The sequence below is a fragment of the Podarcis pityusensis genome (genome assembly GCF_964106645.2).
Source record: "Podarcis pityusensis genome assembly, chromosome: 4".
Taxonomy (NCBI): Eukaryota; Metazoa; Chordata; class Lepidosauria; order Squamata; family Lacertidae; genus Podarcis; species Podarcis pityusensis.
In genome coordinates this window covers 40,323,133-40,346,701 of record NC_138027.1, presented here as the reverse complement: position 1 = coordinate 40,346,701, position 23,569 = coordinate 40,323,133, and the positions used below count along the sequence as shown (strand labels likewise).

Genomic DNA, 23,569 nt, shown 5'->3' with positions numbered 1-23,569 from the left:
TGCAGATCTATTAGTAGAGGTGAAGGGGGTCTGCGTTGCGACGGTGTATGAGGAGCTTCCGCCAGGCAGACTGCCATATCATCCGTTATTGGAGTCCCAGTGATTGGCAGGGGTTTCTGGGGTGTTAGCCCCTTCATGACTGCGTTCCTTTGATTTAATAGGTTACTATGACCAGGTTTTGAGGAGATTTTCTCTTGAAGTACATGTGTAAGTTGCTGCTTGAGTGTATCAAGCCTGTTTATAACTTCCTGCTGTTCTACTAATGGCAACTCGCCATAGGATGAAATAAGGTCCCTCTCCTCTGAGGCAGCCAGATGACTGGGCCCGCTTTGGTCATGCTTCTCTGTTGCTGGGGTAGATAAACCAGGAAGCTTGGGCTGAGAGGGAGGGTGAGGTTCCTGGGTGGACAGCTTGAGTTTCAAGACTATGTCGCGCCTGTCTGGCGAGCGGATACCTTTTTGTACGATGCTACGGAAAAGAGGTTTAATCCTGGTGTCATTAAAGACTCTCGTTGGGAAGATGCCCCAGGTGGCCAAAAACGCTTTACGCCTAACCAGTATGGAGGGAATTTTTGGTGACTGGAAGGAGAGCAGTACTTTTTGGAACCGATGGTGGTAGTATAAAAGTTTCACTGTACTGAGATCTATTAGCGGAGGCCAAATCTGAAGGAGTTGCCTTAGATGATCTTTGACCTCTCTCGGATTATTCCACCTTGGGGACCTGGGGTCACTGCTGCGTATAGTTAGACATATTTTGTTTGGTTGTAAGATCAGAGATTGAAAGTCCAGTTGAGTTTTTAAGAGGTGAACACCAGTACCACTTTCATGTCTAACAGGGGAGGTACACCACTGTCCCTTTAAATCCCTCGGAGGCAGAGTGAGGTTGTGCTGCAGCTCCAGCAAATGGGCCTCAAGCTTTTGGTGGAGATTATTCACCTGCATGGAGATCCCATTTATGCTCTTAAAGATGCAGCGCAGGGTCCTGGTTATTAATTGGAAATGATCGAATCCCATACCATCGCCCAGGGCCAACTCGGACTCCCCCTTCGAGGTGACTCTCACTTCTTTGTCATTATCATTAGCATTATTCGTTGCCTTCGAGTTCACCCCCTCCACTTCTATATCGGGTGCGAGGTCAATTAAAGGATTAAAACGATTGTGAGTTTCAACCGTGTAGCTGTCTTCCTCGTTATTTCTGCTACAGTTAAGAAAGAAAGAATCAATCTTAGACTGTTTGGGCCTCGGGGGAGGCATTGCCTCATCCAGGTCCCTTGGCCGCTTGCCATGGCCCATAGTGGAGATTAGGAGAAATATCCGCAATAATTGGAATTATCTTAATGCACCTTAGAGAGTATTGCAGGAGGCAGGGGAGTGGTGAGCGAAGAAAAAATAAGGTAAAGTTCGTTGCTTACTTACAATTCTCAGTCAATTGTCCGAGTGTCCCCCAGAAGAGAAAATCATTTAGCAATAAGAAACCTTAAACAGGGGAGTTTCTCTTCGTGCCGGCGGTGCAGGTCTGAAGGATCGTTGTTCTATGAAGCACACAAGTTTGGCACCACCCAGATCAATCCAAAGCAATCCTCCTTCGTCAAACTTAATTAAAATCTGGCATCACACCAGTGGAGAGTCCAGCAATTACTTGTCTAGCAAAAGGCAAAACTAAAGTAAATAGCTTACTCCAGCGGTTGTAAAATCCAAGTCAGGAGAAGAGGTCGGAGAGAACTGGAAGGAGGAAACTTACACGGTGGCCATCTTGGATGAAAACCGATGGAGACCAGCACTAACCTTACTCCTCAAAGCACAGAGAATCCCAATAGTATGACTCAATATAAGGCAGCTTCCTATGATCTTGCTAACTCCTTTATGTGAAGTGGGGAATAGTATGTCCCATCTGCTTCTCAAGAGAAACTGGTAAGAACCCAAAGGATAATATTTTTTGTGCCAAAATCTCAGACTCTGGAGTTCTTAGTTCTGGGAGATCAATCTTGCCCTCTCTCTGGTGGCATACTGTTGCTAGCTGAAGACACTTTAAGTTTTGCAAGCCTGTTCTTTCATGATGCCTGGTTTTCTTTTTTTCTGCTATTATTTTGCTTATTCCTTGGTTTGTTTTTTTTTTAAATATGCCAGCCTGCCTCTTCCATGTTTTATACTGAGTTGCTTTTTTAATTTGTTGTGTTAGCCACCTTGGATCTCTCAGTCCTGAATCAGAAAGGAAGGATATAAATGCTTTTGATTAAACAGTAATTAAACACACAAGACCAGAAGCACCAGAGGTGCTTGAGTGCACCTCTCAGCTCAAACAACATTTCCAAAAACACTTCATCAGGTCTGCCACATCCTCTACAATATTGCAGCAAATTTCACAACACACCTTTGTGGTCACCATTTGCTTCTGGCAATACTAGAATAATATTCCTGTCAAACTCTGATGGGAGGTAAAACCACAGACTGCATTGTGCAGGCTTGATGGAGGTGAAAAAAGCATCCTCTTCTAACAGTGTTGTACTGAGTATGTAAGCACTGGCGGAGGAAGAGGAGTGCGGGGGGCGCGCACTGCCCCTGGCAGCGCGATCCCAGTGGGGTGCCATTGAGGCTGCTCCCCCGCCCGTGCTGGCACCATGCCCCCAGGACGCGCACTGTGCTCCTGCGGGCGGCATGCCACGCACCTGGGACGCGTGCCAGCCCAGCCCCCACCTGCTCTCCGCCCCCCGGTGCCAGAGCATGAAGCTCCGTCACTGTATGTAAGAGCTCTGCTTAATAACCTAGCACAAATAAATTAATATTGCAACAAAATATTAAAGTGTGCTTATTAAGAAGTTTTAGAGTGACATCTTCCATGGATTTTCCCTTTTATATCCCATAAATTTGTTTTCCTCATAATAACTATCAATATATCAATAACAACCAGAGTCTATACAGGATTTGAAATGTGCTGCCAGTATAATAATCTTTCCCTAAACTGAGGCAATTCTGGTTATGTGAGCTATGTAATCTGGCATTTCTCCCACTGTTACAGTATTTGTGGGCTTAAAATTAAAAACAGCATTGTTTAGCTTAGGAGTGATTTTTTTTGGTCCAAGGACCGGGGCGATGGGAAGGCATGTGTACTATGCTGTTCTTCACCCTACCACCATGACTGTGACTTGGAAGCTGTTCCTGTAGAAATGTGCATTTTTGCAACATTCCCAGTATCAAAAATTTGTCAAAATATTTTATGTGACCCCTTTTTTACTGCCTCAACCTATGCTGAGACAAAGGTCACTAACACATTTCACTCATTATACAGAAAATGGCCAGAAAGAGAAAGAAAGGGACCATCACACTTCTTAATGGGTGGAGACCCTGGTACTCATATTTGTAAAGCATGAGGACATTCAAACAATCAAAATGACCAGAACAAGCCAGATCTGGATCTCAACTGTTGCAGATAATATGCACGGTATGATTCTCCAATCATCTTGTAGGTCAAAACCCAAAGTAATATCATGCCATCATAAAGCTATGACTATTAGATGTGATGGACGTTTGGGCAGCCAGAGGTAATGTGACAAGAGGAAGTCCTTAAAGAAGAGTTAAAACTACTACCCTATTAGAAACCTGGTTTCAGGCTTATTATTGATGCTTAATGCTTTTCCCTCTTGCTTTTGCAAAAAGCTTTTGCAAAAAGCTTTATACTCGTGTTATATTTAGCGAGGAGGGTGTACAAGTTTCCTTCTGCTCATCAATCACAGGGGAATGCATGTCAGAAGGTCATTCCTCCTAATTCCACATCTTAAGTTACATCAGTGACAACCTTTCCAGGCCCCACTTGACATCTTTTTATTAAGAATATGAATCCCAAGCCCTCCAGAGTAGGGGAAATGCTTTTTCATTATTTCTCTCAGCAATAAATGTGGGCACTTCTCTCTGTCTTCAGTTAAATTGGGAAGTTCAGAAAGAAATCTCTTTCCCCCTCAGCTACTGTGAGGTTGCAGAATGTGTCAAATTCAAAATGACAACAGTAGCTGCAGTGTTTCCACTTCACCCTATGTTTCCCCTTTATTTCGTGCCCCCCTGCTGTTGCTTTGACTGTCTTACAGCAGCCGCAGCAGGAAGCAGAAATGAAAGCAAGAGCCACAAATATGCACATAGGTTGGATTTCCCTCCTGGAGTAGCAGGAGGCAAAAATGATACGAATTATGTTGCCACTTCCTCTTAGGCAAAAGCATTAACATATGAATATGTAAAGTTATGTTTGTCCTTCCTATTAAAACAAATGGTATCTGCTGTCCTGTTCTGTAGTTTACAAATATATACTGCCAGGTGGGGTTATCAAAATATGCATAGATGGCCAAAGGCTGGATTCTGACTAGGAAATGCTGCACTGCCTATCCAGGCTTCAAGAGGTGACACTAAATGTCTCCTTTCAGAGATATTATAAGCAAATGTTTATATGAGAGTTCTGTAATTGCATAAGAAAGCATTGCCAAAGCAAAGCATTCCCCCCTGTTAATGTCTCATAGGAGACAAGTGGCTCAAACAAAAATCATGCTGAAAGTTTATTTTCCTAATTTGGACATATCCTTAAGAACAAAACCCCTTGCACTGTAAGCTTAGTTCTCTTTTCTTTATTGAATGTGCAGCTATTCACCATATCTTATAGTATATAGTATGGTAAATGTCAGAAGTTTGCTAGTAATTAAAAAAATATATTTAGGAAGCTAATCATGCTGCCATCATTTTAACGATTTACCCCCAAAATGACATCTACTGCCAGCTGTAAATGCTAAAAACAAATTTAATAACAGCCAGTCATTTCTGAAATTCAGCTCCCACTGTCAAAGAGACTAGCTGCTGCTTAGTTTCAAAAGCTGATTACTTGGTCAGCAATGTGCAGATGATGTCACAGAAAAGCAGCAGCTGCTTATGCAGATCTTCTCATAAGTATGCAATATCTATCAATCACAGTGTTAAACAGCTGTGCCAATCAGGGAATAAGGAATCTGTGTTCTTATTAGTTAAGTCTTGACAATACAGTGGACACTTGGGTTGCAAACGTGATCCATGCGGGAAGCACGTTCGCAACCTGCAGCGTTCGCAACCCGCAGCGCCATGTCTGTGCACGCACAGGTTGTGATTCAGTGCTTCTGTGCATGCGCAAAGCACGATTTAGCGCTTCTGCACATGTGCAAGCGCAGAAACCTGGAAGTAACCCTTTCCGGTACTTCTGGGTTTGGCGTGGTGCACAACCAGAAATTGCGCAACCCGAAGCATCTGTAACCTGAGGTATGACTGTACTCTCTCACCTTTACTTTTATGTATATACATAGATGTACATCCAAAGTGTTCCCCTTGAGTTTTATTTGCCCCAATCCTTAGTCAAAGGTATCTGTGTACACAAGAACATAAACTGTAATACATTATGAGGTGCACATATTAAAATACATGTTTAAATGATGTATTCAGCACAGTGCTCGGATTTTCTTGGTAGAAGCTTAAAACAACCAAAAATGTCAGAATAGACATAAAATCACACAACTTCTGGCACTTCTGGGACAAGATCACAGCCAAAGTTCTAACAGTTGACACCACTGCATAAGGCATCACTACTGTTACCCTAATGAGGTAAGTCTTCTAAAAGCCAGTCAGTTTGAATAACAAGTATCTGTAGCAGCTTTAATTATTGCTTCAGTTACCTATTGTATTGAAGGACAAAACTATGCGTGGGTGTATTTGATTCCCTTAAGCTGGCATTTTGAAAATAATAAGCAGATTCTGCCATAAAGCACCCGTTGTTAATATTAGTTAACTCTGAAAGCAACAGCTTTTTGGGCACTCTTACTTTTTACTAAAAGCCTCAGGTATCTCAGCTTTTAACTAAAAGCCTCTAAGGTGGTTAACAAGATATACAAAACAACCCTCCCCCATATATTACAATCATGCCATGTCCTTAAAAATACCCTATAAAGCTCCTCTAATATCTACCATAGGGACGCGGGTGGTGCTGTGGTCTAAACCACAGAACCTAGTGCTTGCCAATCAGAAGGTTGGTGGTTCGAATCCCCGTGACGGGGTGAGCTCCCGTTGTTCAGTCCCTGCTCCTGCCAACCTAGCAGTCTGAAAGCACGTCAAAGTGCAAGTAGATAAAGAGGTACCGCTCAAGCGGGAAGGTAAACAGCATTTCCGTGTGCTGCTCTGGTTCACCAGAAGCGGCTTAGTCATGCTGGCCACATGACCCGGAAGCTGTCTGCGGTTAAACGCTGGCTCCCTCGGCCTATAGAGCGAGATGAGTGCGCAACCCCAGAGTCGTTCGTGACTGGACTTACCTTTACCTTTACCTAATATCTACCATACTCCAGAATGGGAATAGGGGAAGCATTCCTTAATTTTAAAACTAGAAGACATGAAGTCATGCATCTGGAAGTCATGGTGTCTCTCTGCCCCAGTGAGCCACACTTCATGTCAGAATTAGTTGTATGCAGTTGTTCTTTGCTCTTGTTCTTTTTTACAAAGTGAAGCTGCAAGGGTTACAAACTACAGTGGAAAACAGAGAGCTATTTCCTAAATTAAAACCTGCCATATTGCAAAAGCCTCAAGTTGAAGCTGAATAGTTAGTCCAGGCCCTCTGTTACAATGGAGGGAGTGAAATATGTGACACCTTATTAATATTTATGTAATTCATAAAACAACCTTCACCCAAAGATCACAGAGTGGTTTACAACATAAAAACACAGAGTGTAAAAGACAATAACAAAAAACACAATACCCCCCAAGATACATTTATGTGAAATGATGGTTCAAGATCAAGTCTCAGGGTGCTTTTAGGTGGGCTGTTTATTCACACAAATTTTGGTTGTTATCCCACACTGTCTAGTGCAATTATCCCAACGTTATTCTGTCCACAAAAAATCCGTCAGGAAAACTACCAAAAATTGTATTAAAAAGTGCAGGATAACAGCCACTAGCTGGTAATGTTGTATAACCTCCGCATGAACATATCAGGATGAATGCTCAATAAACAGCTGGTCTGGAAGCTCCCTGTGCTTCCTTAGTCTCTGCTAGCCTTTCCTGTGCTCAGGAAGGAGGGACTAAGTAAATGTTACTAGAGCTGTTGTGAAACATTCCCACTTGATTTGCAAAGCCCCATTTGTAGGAGGCAAAGAATGAAGAGGCATTTCATTGAGGGCTGACACATTGGGGCAAACGTTTTAGGGGTAGAGTTATTGGTGGCAGCAGAAGCAACAACCCCAACCCTCCACCCATTGGTAGCTGCTGCTGGCCACCAAAGTAACACTGCAATAAAGAATCGTGCAGAAGAGACTTCTGGAGAGAACAATGGCTGTTGGAAGCCTGCTATGAGGAACACTGCTGCCACCACCAACCACCATGAAACACAGGCAGCAGCAGTTGAAGCAAGCAAAGCTTAACACCCTCAAATCTTCTCCCAAATTTGGCCAAAAGAGAAGGACAAGTGTTATAATAATTAGGGCCACTGAGATAACCAGGACAGTTAATTGGTCCCAGAATGCATGTGAGCAGACTTCCGGGTTGGCGCCTCCGGCAATGGCGGAGCTCCTCCGTTCGGGAGGAACTTGCTCCGTGAAAAACAGGGTCTGACTGCCACGGCGAAGGTGGAGACCCATTGAAATCACAAGCGGGAGAAGCTTGTGAACCTGGGATTCGGCTGGCACCTTTTGCGCCTCCCCTACTCGCGGGGAAACCCTGTTTTGGGGATCCGGAGCGACGTGGGGTGAGTGGCGCGGTGCTTTGAATCGACTGCTTCTTTCACGGAGTGAAGCCGCATTGCTGTTGCCAGAGAGCGCTGACTTTTTCCTGTGGACAATTGGATTTTAAACAACTACCCGTGAGTAAAACGTAAAATTGGATTTTTAAATACCTTAATTTGGCACTGAAGCGGGAAGGTCATAAACAGGAAGTCCGCCTTCCGTTTTTGTAAATAGACTGAAGCAAAGACGTTGCAAGCTAAAGTCTTTGAAAGCTTTTGGCAAAGGATTAAATTTCCATCGGTTTAAAATACAAAACCCCCCTTGGAAGCAGGAGAAGAGGGGGAAATTTTGGACCTAGTGAGCCTGCAGGAGAGAGTGAAAAATCAAATTACCACTGCTCTGAACCTGGGAACGGGCTGCCAGATGACGTTTGGAGAGAGTGCATTTGACAGAACGGTTTTGACAGCTAGCTAAATAAGAGTAAGATACTGTTTCCATTGTCCTCCTCTGCATTTAAAAAAGAGGAAAAGTAACTGAAAATTTATCTTTAATGCTTGAGTTGTGCCTGAAAGAACTGATACAATTGGAGACTGTTTCCCTCTAGAGGGAGCTTTTGAAACTGTTACAGGAGTGTAACTGGGGGATTTCCAGCTGCAGATAGGGATTCTGAGAACCAGAGACTGACCTTGGACCATTTAAAAATGTTGACAGGAGAGGCCATTGTGACTGTTTAATGTAAGATAAGCTGTTCGCTGGGACAGCTTCACAAGAAGATGGATGACATGACTTTTAAAGTTGATAATTTGGAACAGAAAGTGACTAATTTGAGTCAAAAAGTGAACACCAACACAGAAATAATTCAGGACTTGGTACAGGAATCCATTTTGATAGGACAAATGGTGGAGGAGAAGGAGGAGAAGAAGAAAGCTGCTGTTGTTGAACATAAAGTAATACAAGCGAGATCCGTGGCTTTACAGAAGCAAATTGAGGACTATAAGTTGAGGCCTTTTATGATTGAATCTAGGAAAAGTCAGACTCTGAGGAATGGATCCCGGCTTGGACTAAAGAAGGAAAGTCAGAAAGATCCCTCTATGCAGGGATTAACTGACTTTTGGGACATGGACTCGGGCCTGGAGGAGATTGAAGTTTTGGGGGCCTTTGGATTTGGAGGAATCTTGAAATATGCCCTGAAATATTTTATGGACTGTAGCTTCAACTATGGAAATTTGGCTGATCTGTTCAGAAGGAAGAAAAGGATTTACAGGTTGGAGTTTCCCTGAGATTTGCTCTTTAGCATTAAAGAAAATGAAGAAGACCTGCAGAAGGGACTTGGAAAAGAGTTAAGAGCCTCGGACATAAGATCACCAGGTTGATGGACTTTATGGAGTTGATGGAAAGGACTGGCAGAATCCGAAACCAGGGAGAGGAGATGGTGGAAGAAGATTGGAAAATTTAAAGTTTATATATAGACATATGGTAAAATTAATGAGTGATAGAAAAATGGTGGAATGATTTTTTTTTTTTATGGGCTTAGCAGAAATGTTATAAGGAGTTAAGCATATATAAGTATTTTAGCTTTAATGGAAAATAAGGTTAAAAAATACGTTATTTACAATATGATAGAAAAGGGAGAAAGATGGAAAGGATTTGCTGAAACAATTAATAGAAGTGGAATACAAAAAGGGAGGTGAGAGGAGGTCGAGGAAACAAGGGAATGAAAGATAGAGTACAGAAAAGGGATGATGTATGTTTTTAAATTGTTTTTGTTTTGTTTTATTTAGGGTTAAGGTTAGGGAGTGGGGTTTGTTTAGTTTAGTTTAATGTGTTTAGTTTTGAGTTTAGGTTGTGTTTTGTATTGTCTATATATTGTACTGTATTGTTTTGTTTTGTTTTGTTTTGTTTTGCTTTTTTCCTTTGTCTTTTTTTCTGTTTCTTTCTTCCCTTTTTGTAATCTATAAAAGTAATAAATATTTTAAAAAAAAAACAAACAGAATGCATGTGAGCAAATGACTTGGGTCTCAGGTTTCCAGATTGCATTGAGTAACAGACACAAAATCTCAGGTACAGAACACTACATTTAAAGGGCGATTATTAGTTGTGTACATGCTATAAATCCTATAATGCCAAGCAGGAAGACGAGATTTCTTCTTTCTTTCTTTCTTTTTTGGGTGGGTCACTAAATTTTATGGGCTTATTCTGAAAGCTGAAATAATATCATGATTGAAAACTACCACTTAATTTGACTGGCTAATATTTCAAAATCACAGCTATTATGTATGATTATATTTATAATCATACAGGGTCGAAACTTGCAATGCCATGAGCCTAAAGATTTAAAGAAAAAGGTATAATAGTTTCTTAAGAAACTCAGACATACAGCTAATACAGTGAGCAACAGTATATAAATTGCTGTGATATAACCCCACTGAGACAGAAGACTTTTTGTCCTCAGACCATATTAACCTTGGTCTTTCGGGAGGACACTTTGGCCTTCCTTACTTCTTGACAATTGCTGGCATCCCTGAAGTGCCAGACACATAATTTATGAACTGAGAAGGACTTTAATTAAAGTAATAGGCATGTTAACCTTTGAAAATCAATTCAAAGAGGAGTTAAGTGGATTAAGTTTATTTTTTTATTTTAAAGGTTTCCAAGCAACTTGTCCTCTGCTTTGTCATGGAGAATTATGCAGTGGAAGACATTCTGTTATTTCTATATGCATTATATATGTTCATGCAGTATGAATATGTTCCAGAACTGATATAACATTGCTTTCCAATGCTGAAATAAAGGGTGTAATCTTGAATATGTAACTAAGCAGGCAACTTCTTCCTTTTCTATTTTATAGTAAGTGAACAAAAACCAGTTCCCGGAAGTATAACCCAGTCTCTAGATTCCTCCCTGTTTCCCTCCCTTGCGAAGAAGCCTAGATATGAAGGGAATTTTCCTTTAGCCTGCATTTTAAAGCAAACTGACCTAATTTGCATTTTCCAGACTTATATGTGAATTGGAATGCAATTATCAATTGCATTACACACTTCTCTGAATTTTCAGTACAGTTTCAGTTTAAAATGTGCACAAAAATGATAAATTATGTGGACAAGGTTTACAAAAATGCATAGAAAATCACACAAAAATGCATACTTTAGGAGGAAAATGTAAATAATAGAGAAAAAAAGCATACACAGTAAATAAACTGGGGATATATCTATATATCTATATCTATACCTATATATATTGTATTTTTTCCTGCACATAAGGAATATATGGAATGCATGGAAACTTGACAAAGAATAGAAATAGCTGATCTCACAGCTACAATTTTCAGGGAGGTTTGGGAATTGTACCTTTGGGAGAAGATTTGACGTCTACTAACAACTCTTAGCACCATTAATAAACTGCAGTTCCCAGGATTCTTTGAGGTGGGGAAAGCTAGGTATGACACTGCTTTAAATGTATAAGTGCAGATGGGGCCCTAGTCTTACAGTTCTGTAAATGCAGGCCATTTACATATAATACTATACAAAAGATATGTCAATCTTCTGCAAGACAATAGTTGCAAAATACTAAGAAAATAAAAGTAAATTAATTAAGTTCCTATCTGTATCAATGTATGTGGAACACAGAAGAGGGTTAGGGCAGCAGTCAGGGAGAGAAACTTGATGACACACAGGAAAGGCTCAGGTTAAGGAACAACTACCAGGAACTGACTGAACAGAAATTAAGATGGACATATTACTATAACAAGTCAGCTAAAGAAACACTATCTGACACTTCCTTTTTATTTCTACTGAAAACTTGCCCACAGCCCATATTACTGTTAGCAAGTTCTCAAATCCATTGTGTCACTTTTGTGTCCACTGTAATAGAATGTCTTGTCAGGGTAGTCTGAAAACTCCTATATATCGATATTCAGTACTCACTAGCCATCTTGATTAAATCAAGTCAGAAGATAAGAAGACAGAAGTTGCCCTACTTTTATTTTTAAAAATTTCCCCTCACTTCATTAAAGTTGTATTCTTTAGCATAACTAAAACAACCTATAAAGAACATCAGTCTTCTGGAATAACAGTGCTTATAGTCTGATACTGTGACACACAAAATGGTTATGAAATATTTATTAGGATATAAGCCATTCCAGCTCACAGGAAAGAGCAGATCTATCCTCACCCATTTCTTGCTATAGCAAGCTATCTCTCTCTACAAATGCTTAGTCTTCAAGAAAAATACTACTTTTTTAAAGGAGCACCCAGCAACGGAGCAGAACATCCTAGCAACACATGATCCAACTTCCATTGCTCAGCACCTGACCTGAGGTCCAGCTGTTACATCTGTCACCCCCCATATTATTTTAATTATTGATTTGTGTGAGCCACCTAGGAGATCCTTCTAGATTGAATAGAATGGATAGAAATCAAATAAACAAATCATAACAAACTTACAAATTAGTACTATTATCATCACCATCATTCTATATACACAGTTCTTTATAAGAAATATAATAAAACTAAATTAGAAAATACTATCAGCATAACTACTCCTGTTTTATATACACCATTTACTGAACAATAGAGTACAATAATTATTGCATTCATGTAGGTTAAAATAGACATCATTTTTTCACTTTATAATACTCTACTATTTGTGCTGGATTTTTATTTCTTGCATTTTCTAGGGGAAATGGGTTTATTGGAAGAAAGAGAAGTCACTATGCCGTAAACTAAAATGGTAAAAATGGGGTGCATGAAAAGTAAGGATCCCATATTTCTCAATTTCTTCACAACGTTGCTGGTCAAGTCACAATGGTTTCAAATAAAGTGAATCAGTGTTGCAGGATTGTAGCATCAAAGAGGTAGACAGAGACAGTATCTTAATCAGAGTTTGTCGCCTTTACAGATTTAACACTCCAGAAATACCATAATATTTTTGTTAAGATGTGTGGAAACTGGTGAACCTTTGGATAAGGAACTTTTAGATGAACAAAATGGGGGAGGAAGCAGTTAATTGTACTCTAATAAGCAAATGAAAATTCAGTGCTAAGCTTCTGTTTTATCTGAGCCAGGATAACAGAGCCATCATTTTAAACCACTGCTGTTTCAGATGACCATTTTTTAATGATTAATTTATATGTTTTATACTTCACAGGAATTCAACAAGGAGGAGAGAAAGTCATTTTAGGGTGACTAGGGCTAGCTTGTCATTCAAACCAGTGCCCTAAAAGTTCCTGCAACAAGGAGTTAAAACAGATGCTATGCAACTGGACCCCATAAGCCCCACAAAGGGAGGAAAATGTTTTCACTGTGTGATTATTTTTCTGTTTTGCTTGTCATCGCACATATATTTGAAACATTAATGGAGGGATCAGTAAAAAAGCATTTGTTTTATGGTGGGGAAGATAAATAATGTTTACAAAGGAAAATTTAAAACATGGTGACTTGAACATTTTTTTTCTTCCCTACTTGCAGTTTCGTAGAAGATGCAAATCTGTCTTGCATATTGCTTCCCAGCTGTCACTCTCTGCTTGGCATGAAAATTAAAACTATGATGACACACACTGCTTATTATGCTAAAATCTGAAAACAAAAGCTTAAGTGGGAATACAGCAAAACTCCTTAGATTGAAAAATTAATAATAAATGCTGGAAACATATAGACCAGGAAGAATATAATTGCTGCTTCATACTGACTGTCAAGCACATGACACATAAATCCATTGATTCATATATACAGCTCTTTTAAATATAATTCAAGTTTACGGCTTATCAACAACTGCATTTCTTGAATATAAATTAATAGGTCATATTTTAAAATATTTGAAGTTTTTTGCAGGGGGAAGATGCAAGTTTAGAATATGGTTATATTATAGCATAGGGCAGAGGGTCCCACAGCCAAAGAAAGAATGTATGTGTGTCCATTATTTGGAGAACATTTCTGTATTTGATACCAGAGGAGGACACTATGATGCAATAAAACAGGCAAGGTGCCATTTACATGGGGGCAGTCATAGAATATTTTAAAATCATAGCAAGCCAATAAATAGGTCAATGAACAATTTTGGACCAATGCTGATATATACCTGAACTTTAATGATAGTCCAGAAGCTGAAACCTAGCCCAGTTATATATGGGCAGCCAAGCCAAGCTTTTGAGCACCAGTTATGTGCTGGCAATAGTCTGTCTCCATCAACAATTTAACTGCAGCGTTTTACACTGGTTGGAGACTACATAACCCCACATAGAACATATTGAAATAATCAAGTCTTGCATTTACCAATGCATGAATCACTATGACCAGACCATCCCTCTCCAAGAACAGTCATAGTTTATGTATCAGCCATAGTTGGTAAAAGGCATTCCTAGCCACTGAGGCCACATGAGCTTCCAATGCCAATGAACACTCCGAAATTCATAACCTGCTCTTTCAGAAGGAGTGCAATCCCATCCAGAACAGGCCACTGGCCAGTCTCTGGACACAGAACTCACAAACCCACAGTGCCTCTGTCTTCCCAGGGTTCAAACTCAGTTTATTGGCCCTTATTCAGTCCAACACTGCACCTAGACAACGTTCCAGCTCGTGCACAGCCTCTTCTGACTTGGATGTTATGGAGAAGTAGAGCTGTGTGTCATCAGCGTATTGATGACATTTTGTCCCCAAACTCTGAATGACCACACCCAGTGGCTTCATATATATGTTAAACAGCATTGGGGACAAGACTGTACCTTGTGGTACACCACAGCATGGAGCCAAAATACAGTTTCCCAGTGCTAGTCTGTGGATACAACTCTGCAGGTGGGATTGGAACCACTATAAAACTGTGTTCCACAGAGCTGGTTGAAGAGGATTCCATGGTCAATGGTATGACAAACCTCAAAGAGGAAAAAAAATAGAAAATAGAGAGAAATAACCACAAAGAGATCAAGGAGCAGAAGCAGAACTGCAGTCCTCATCCTGGCTTTTGATACAAGTCGTTCATCAGGGTGGTCAAGGCTATTTCAGTTCCAAAACTGTGCTTGAAAGTACCATGCAAATTGGTAAGCAGAATTATGTAACCTAACAAGCATTCAGTCTATTTCAGAGCAAGGCTTCTGTCACTAGCACTCCCAGCCTGCTTCACAATACAATATGACATACTTGCCAATTTAATTTGAGTGGTTTTAAATATTAGGAGATGTTTATATGTCCTTTCACTCCTCTTTGGGAGGGAAAGGGGTCTTGTCTGTACTATTGCCACAAATATTGTTCCAAACACAGTCTGTTGCCTACTTCTCTATGTTTCACATTGTGGGCATAATTTACATTCCATTGAAGTCAATGGCAAAAGCCCAGTGCTTTTAATGGAGACAGATACTACACAGTCTTGCCATCTGATATCTATGGGCAAGTTTCATTGATTTCATTATGACTTATATATAGCTTATGAAAAAGTAAAATTATAGCCTAGGAGAACTTAGTGGCCACTACAAAGTACCCATGGAGCTCCTGCATGAACAAGCTTCCTCATTCACATTAAAATAAAATAAAATAAAATAAAATAATCTTACCTGCAACTGTAAGTACTTGAAGTAAATGAGGTACTGTATTCCTTTGACGCATAGGAATTCTCATGTATACATGCAAGGCTTGTGCTTGATTTATGTTTTCTGTTTAAAAACACTACATTTTTTCTTTGTTTGTAACAAGCCCCACTGTATTCAAGGGGACTCACTTCCAGGAATGTGTTCCTAACAGTTTGGCCTTAATATATAACTTTCCTTACAAAGAGTCAGACAAACATAGGATGAAAACAATTTTTTAAAAAAATGTTCTTACATATTCAGTAATGAATGGCATGGTAGAGTGTGTGGCATTTACCTAACTTCTCAACAGCTGAGTCACTACTGCTTATTGCAGTGGCGGACTTCAGGATCTCAAATTACAGCAGCACCCTGTGCAACACTAAAATTCAGGGGCCCCAGCCTCTCTCCCTTCTACAGCACTGCTTTGGCGCCCTCGGCATCATGGTGCCCAGTGCAGCAAATCTGGCACTCCTGCTATATATTTACACTGCATGGACCTCTCCACCATCTTGTCTCTCTGTCCTGGTAAGCAGCATTAGCTCAGGTATCAGGAAGTCAATTCAGCATTGTTACCCCACCATGCCGTCCACTACTGTACATATTATAAAAAATTGTTTTGGGTTTATATTCATTTCTAGAAGATGATCCAAACATCCAAGGTTAAAAAATAACACATTACATAAATGTCACATAGTCCTTCATAAGGCTGTATTTGATTGGGCCAAAGTGCTCTTGAAGCTGGCCCAGCAATCTGGGAAGTGGGTAAATCTTCTCATGCTTTCAGTACACCTTCGGTTCTGATTAGCTTGAGTTAGTGCAAGTTACTGTGGACGTATCTGGGAGATAGCAAAGCTGTTCATGACACCACTTTGCTAGTATCTGAATACAGCAGGGGTTCCTTCTTCAGTTAATACTGTGTAAAAGGGAAAGGGGGAGAAGCTTGTAGTAATCTGATCTCTTCAAAGACTGAGAAAAGAACCATACAAATCTAACTGTGAGGTCACACCCTGGCTATAAAGTAGTCTTCTGCCTGACTTGCTCATAACAATTTGGATTTTGCTGCTAAATTGATCTTAATGTAATCTAATTTATATTAATCCTGACAGCTGGGGGGAAAGAACAGACAACCTGCATTTCAGATAGTTGACATAATGCAAGAGATTTGTGAACACAAAACTATTTTGTGACATTATTTTGTGCCAACTATTGTGACATTATTATTTTTTTGAATTTGAATATATAAAGAACCTATTACAGGATAACAAAGCTGCCAAAATAGGTAATATTTTGATTTACTAATGGATATGAATTAGCTCTCACAGGAAAAGTGTTTTACTTTTATTATTTTCAGAAAGCTATTCTGCAAGGAGTATGATGCAAAAATATTGCCGTAGATATATCACAGTTATACACCATTCAGAGCCCTGGTCCTTGCCCTCATTAGCATTCTTGTGATGTGCATACGAATCTGGTAACACAGCTGGGAGCAGGTGGCATAGGAACAGACTCAAAATGAGTTGAAAGATTCATTAAGCTATGGACTAAGTAATTGAAAGCCATAGCATTAGGCTTGGTTGGGTTAGAAAAAGAATACTTCAAATACGGTCATGGGCAGGCCAGTCCTCAAAGTGCTACATTAAAATAAGTCCCACTGATATAAGTCTTCTGAGTAATTACTATAGGATGAAAACAATATGCACTTCAGAAAATGGGCATGGAGGAGAATAATTTACACTTCAAAAGTCCAAGAACAAATTAAGCTGCATATATAGTATGTTGGATTTATTGTGACACTGTGAGTTGCAAAATCATGTTTGGCATTGGCTATGTTTAAAGGGCTTGGATTTTCCACAGTTACATAGAAGAACACACACTCAACCTGCTCTGCAAATTAACCAGCAGGTACCTAAATGCAAATGGTTGGATTTCGTTTACCTGTAAAGTTGTTTCACACACTATGGCACCTGAAACAGGTGTGGCAGTGAGTTGCTTTGTGGTCACTTAGGCAATGAAAAGCCCTGGGAAGCTTGACATGTGAGTGCACGCACTGGGGGTACAGTGCAGATGTCAGGGCTATTTAAGCTCATCCCACCCTTCTTTCCTGTTGGCAGTGCTGGCATTGCCAGTTGCCATTTGGGAGCTGAGTAGGAATTTTGCTCATCAGTGATAGGTTTCATTAATTATGAACCCCAAAATTTTGGATCCCTTCCAAACCAGTGCCAAAATTTTGTAGTCTTGTGGGGTTTCGTAGCATGAACCCCATGTTTTGTGATCCCCTCCCTAAACTGAGTAATCCATACTCAAGTTGGTGGATCATAGGTTTTACTCAGAAATCCATCATTGTCCAATGCACTGCAAACTGGTCCCAAGGGTTTGCAGTCATTTTATAGGGTTCCTGCTACAAAACCAGGGTTCCTGTTTAACAGAACTCAAAATCCAGCATTGTCTGATTCAGGAAATTCAGGAAATATTGAGTTCATCATACCTCTTTAAAGATGAGCATATTTAAATCTAGCTACCTTTAAAATCTGAATAATTCCTTTATGTTTGGCATCCAGATAATGGTGGGAGACAGGATACAGACAAAAGATGGTCATTGTTAGCCATTGTACAACAGGAGCATGTTCTTTCAGCTCTTAATTTGCAAAATGGGCAAGGAAATAATTGGGCAGGAAAGAAAATAAGAGAACTATTGAAATTGCAGAAATGGCTCATTTCAAAGTTCCCTTACCTCCCTATAAGAATGCTTTGGCTAAAATATATTATAAAGAACCCAATATTTCAGTCAGTCTAGCTCCTGACTCCCATGAGGACGCAACAAAACGCCTACAAAACTTTGGCATCAGTTTGGTGTAAACCAGACAGTGTTGGATTTCTGGATGATACCAATGATTCCAGTTTGAGTATCCATTACTCAGTTTGGATTGCCTTTCAAAACACACGATTCACACTACAAAACCTACAAAATGACTATAAAACTTTGTCACTGTTTGGAGGTGGTCTAAATTTTGGGGTTCGTAGTTAATGAAGCTGTTGATGGGCATAGTCATTACATAGGTTAATTAGCCACATTGGCAGGTAGGTGCAGGAAGTTATGAAGTAGTTAGGGTTGGGTGAGCACCCTTAAACACCTTTAAAGGTTAAAGGAATAGTTTTGAAATTTTTCTTCAGGGCTGTGGGACTTGTTGGTATGGTTAAAGAGCACCTTTGGGTCAACCTGTAACACCTGCTGAGAGTTGTGGAGTCCCAGGAGGAGGTTGACCAGGAAAGCCATTCATCTGTAAATGGGAAGAGGAAAATCTACCCCTCACACTTGGCAGGGTTGGGTCACCCACACCTTGTTTCCCCTATTCAGATTGTAAATGTGGCCCAGTTCACTCAGTCTTTGGTTCCTGTCCCTTTATTTCCCTCTTTGGTCACAAACAGAAATGCCAAGTTGTTTAATGGTCACTTTAATTTCATTTGCATGTATGGTAAGCTGGATGCATAAGGCAGCTGGCATGCAAAAGAACTGGTTTGTTTTGCAAGCCAACACAAACCAATACATAAATAGACTGGTGGTAAAATGTGTGCAATCTGATTCCTGGCTGTTTTGCAGTAAGGACTTGCCATTAGGTGCTCAAAATTAAAGTAGCTGAGCCCTCATTTGAATCCTTGGAACTGTGGTGCAAAATTTTTCAGGACAAAATATTTTTTCAAGCTGCTGATTATCAAGAGGCTTGGTTAAAATTAACTGGAAAATGAACTTTAATTATATCAAATGCCAATTTTAAAAGAAAGTCTGGACAACATTGTACATTAAAAGCAATGTTGAGACAGAAAAGGGAAATACATGGGCTTGACCTCACAAGTGAAAATGAAAATTTGCTTATCTGTGAATTTTCGTTGATCCGGATAAGAGAAAAGAAAGGAAAAATTGGACACAACTGGGTCATAGAATCATAGAATCATAGAATCATAGAGTTGGAAGAGACCACAAGAGCCATCGAGTCCAACCCCCTGCCAAGCAGGAAACACCATCAGAGCACTCCTGACATATGGTTGTCAAGCCTCTGCTTAAAGACCTCCAAAGAAGGAGACTCCACCACACTCCTTGGCAGCAAATTCCACTGTCAAACAGCTCTTACTGTCAGGAAGTTCTTCCTAATGTTTAGGTGGAATCTTCTTTCTTGTAGTTTGGATCCATTGCTCCGTGTCCGCTTCTCTGGAGCAGCAGAAAACAACCTTTCTCCCTCCTCTATGTGACATCCTTTTATATATTTGAACATGGCTATCATATCACCCCTTAACCTCCTCTTCTCCAGGCTAAACATGCCCAGCTCCCTTAGCCGTTCCTCATAAGGCATCGTTTCCAGGCCTTTGACCATTTTGGTTGCCCTCCTCTGGACACGTTCCAGTTTGTCAGTGTCCTTCTTGAACTGTGGTGCCCAGAACTGGACACAGTACTCCAGGTGAGGTCTGACCAGAGCAGAATACAGTGGCACTATTACTTCCCTTGATCTAGATGCTATACTCCTATTGATGCAGCCCAGAATTGCATTGGCTTTTTTAGCTGCCGCGTCACACTGTTGGCTCATGTCAAGTTTGTGGTCAACCAAGACTCCTAGATCCTTTTCACATGTACTGCTCTCAAGTCAGGTGTCACCCATCTTGTATTTGTGCCTCTCATTTTTTTTGCCCAAGTGCAAAAATAAACAATATCAAAACACTTTATACTATCACAATGGAGATTAAGTGCCATTGTCGCATTGTGGTTAGAGTGTCAGACTAGGACCTTGGGAGATGACTGTTCAAATCTCCACTGAGCAATGAAGCTCATTAGGTGACCTTGGGCCAGTCACCGCCTCTCAGCCTAACCTACCTCATAGAGTTGTGGGAATTAAATGAGAAGTAGGGAGAACCATGTACATCACCTTGCTCTCCTTGGAGATCTAAGGTAAATGAAATAAGTAAATAAAATAAAATGCTACAAAAGTTATGGTCTCTTTTACCTTAGTTTATGCAGATTGTCCCTATACAGTGTTTCCCTATGCAAAGCAGATATGCGATTTTCATAATGCATTAAAGGTTTAATTAAAGTAATGTTTTCTGATTACAAAATTGAGAATTATTCTGGTGTTTAGTATAATTCCCCAAATGATACAGTGGTGTGAAATTACACCCTGCAGTTTATAATAAATGCAATATGGCATTCAGTCTTGATTGAAAGCAAGAGATATGTGATATAATTATTTTCTTTCTCTTTTTTTGCAATATGGAATGCTTAAAAACATTATCACAAATATTTCCTCCATGGGACTTTTAAAGATAACATTAAAAGCGATCAAATGTTATGGTTGGCAAAGCATGATGGGTAGGTTCTCAATCTGCTTGCTGAAAATAGATCTCCCAACTGTGATTAACAATGAGTGTGCTTATACTGAATTAATGAATATACATGTTGACTTTCAGCTTCAATTCACTGGAATAATTACTTCACATTAACATATCAACAAGCCAGGAGCCAACAGTCTAATGTTTCAGGTCACTGACTATGTATAACAAAGGGTTTTCTTTTGGTGGCTTATTTAAACAGCTTCGATATACATTTTCAACTCTTCCCATCTTTCTAATTGCAAATACTATCCATTAAAAAAGTTTATATATGCAATAAATGAACACTACAGGCATGATCCAGCAAAGTCTGACCACTTTTCTGTCCTATTGCTTCCTCTGAAGGAAAGTTAAGAATGCATTGACATTTGTTAACTCACTTGAGATCACTGGGATTAAAATCGTCTTAATTTAAAAATGGATCGTGCCCAAAAAAGTATGCAAAAAACTGAGCCTGATGTAATGTTTTAAATGTAGTGGAAGCTGTCTGAGAATGAAGACTAAGCTAGAAGTTTCATTTTTGGTTTGAAAGGAGGGCTTCTGAGGGTTTTAGGGACTGTTGAGAAATCTTCCCTTTCCTCAAGTTTCCTCTGCTACCTCTTTGCTGGGTGTTTGTGGCCCTGACAGTGGTGGCGGCTGCATACACACTAACCTTTTTGTAGCACCAAAATTTAGTTTTTCTCAATCTGGAATTGTTCATGTCTGTCCTCAACATGCTGCTTTAAATCTAGATTGATTCTAAATTCTGCCATTCACAAGGATTGGGTGTGGTTACTTGACATGTGTTTGAAAAAGCTTCCCTTGGTTAGGTTACCCACACTTCCCCCTTCGTCCACATGTCCCAAGCGAATGAAGTGGTGATTGCCATCTTGGTATAGGCCTAGCCACCACATCATTGGGCAAGTGTTCGTACACACACACCCATTCTTGGGTCCATCTACATCTGTTTTCAACTGGACACAGTGCAGGGTAACATAGAATCAATATGCAATGACCTTTTATTTTGGGAATGAATACAGTTTCTTCATAAGTGCTTTTCAGGTGGAAAAAATAGGCAATATATCTAGACTGTGTGGAAACCCCGCCCCCCCTCATGACTTACAGGACTATTTGGCTTCAATCATAAAGTCAAATATTATTGGCTATTGGGAATTATCATCAAATCAATTCAGAACAAAGTAAACTTTCTGTGCCAGGTCTGATTTGGGTTCCGGACATCACATGTCCAATGTTTGCAGGGCGTGCTGAAAAGTCACTATAAGAGAGCACCTTTTGTAGGTGAAGTTGGGGAAATGATTTCATATCAGCCATAGTATGAATACAAATTCACTGCTTAAAAAAGAAATGCCTCAGAATCTTCCAAATGTGGATACAAAGCAGTTCCACCACACTTAACATGTTATATCTCCCTTCACTCTTCCTTAATTATTCTGTAAAATAATTAACATGAAAAAATATCCCATATCTTTCAATTAGAACCAGACATAGTTCTACTTGAAACACACACACACACACACACACACACACACACACACACACTGGCTATATGTTTTCTATCTGCTTATTTGTTATGATTCTTTATGATATGACTGGAAGCCATGACTACTTGATCAAGTAGAGCGGCAGATCCGGAAGTCTTCATTCAAACATGCTGTTTGAAGACTCAAAATGCCTAAAGTCATGCCTGTTTAGGCATATGTATTTAGTTTTGGTTTTTAAAAAAATAAAAATGAAAAAGACTTTTAAAGCTGTAGGCTTTAAAAAAGAAAAACCCAGTTACAGTAATTCCCAATTCCTTATTTTTAAAATGTCCCACAACTATGTGATAGGAAACACTGCAAGAAATCTAGACCACTGATTTCCTATACAGTACCTAAGAAAAAACATCAGGTGTTGAAACCTGAATTGTACCAGCTTGTCAGCTGAATCATTTAAACCAGCACAGCTGTTTTCTCACAGGAGTCAAGACTTTCAGGCTGAAGCAGGGTGGGCTGGAAGAACACTTTTTTTTTAGCACAGAAAAACATGTATTTAAAAATGAGTATCTGGATTTTACAACAATAAGTCACATGGTAAGTTGCTCTCTCACACACATACAGTTGATGTATACTTTAATGTAAAAGCTGGTTACATATAATTTAATGTAAGAATTACCTGATATTTCTATAGGTAATGACATTATTGCAGCTAACATATAGTGAATATGAAAATACAACCATTTTGAGCATAATAAAATATAGGACCTTTAATGTAATTACCAATAAAATATTTGGGCAGCAACTGCATCATTTACAGAATTAATCACTTTCTTAGAATTGTAAGGGCTCTGGTATTTCATATGCAGCTATGATATGAAATTATCCAATTCACACCTATTGGACTAATGTGTGGATCTAAAATATGAATTTCACACTTTTCTAAATGCTGCAGTGCAGTTTAAACTTATCGAGATATGTGTTGAAACACATATGAAACACCCGGATGCATATATTAGGAAAGAATTTTGTTGCTGGAGAACCAGGATGCAAAGGACTTCCTGCACGCTTTCTACTTCACAGGTGGGCATAGTACCGCTGCACTCCTATCCAGCTTGCAGGCTTCCTCTGGGCATCAGTTCAGCCACTACATTCTTCTGTCTTTGCTGGCATCTTTTGGGCACCATGTAAAGACTTACCTTTGGACTGAGATGATGTTGTTTTGTTACTAGTGTGTTGCCTAAGCTCTGTGTGGCTGCTATGAGTTTTGTTGTTCTTTGTTTTGTGGTATAATGTATTTATACATTTGTATTTTTAAATGTGCCAACAAAGGTCCGTATAGTAAAAGCTATGGTTTTCCCAGTAGTGATGTATGGAAGTGAGAGCTGGACCATCAAGAAGGCTGATCGCCGAAGAATTGATGCTTTTGAATTATGGTGCTGGAGGAGACTCTTGAGAGTC

The 23,569-nt window shown here is 39.8% G+C and overlaps 1 protein-coding gene and 1 long non-coding RNA gene across 4 annotated transcripts in view; one reads left to right on the top strand and one right to left on the bottom strand.

Annotated features, from left to right (window-relative positions):
• Positions 1 to 23,569, bottom strand: part of EPHA6 (EPH receptor A6) — a 371,548-nt gene that overhangs the window by 214,589 nt on the left and 133,390 nt on the right. The gene's annotated exons all lie outside the window — the stretch shown is intronic.
• On the top strand, positions 12,415 to 13,336 carry LOC308474970. Its single transcript, XR_013985069.1, has 3 exons — positions 12,415 to 12,455; positions 12,851 to 13,007; positions 13,171 to 13,336. It is a non-coding gene; the product is annotated as an uncharacterized lncRNA (long non-coding RNA).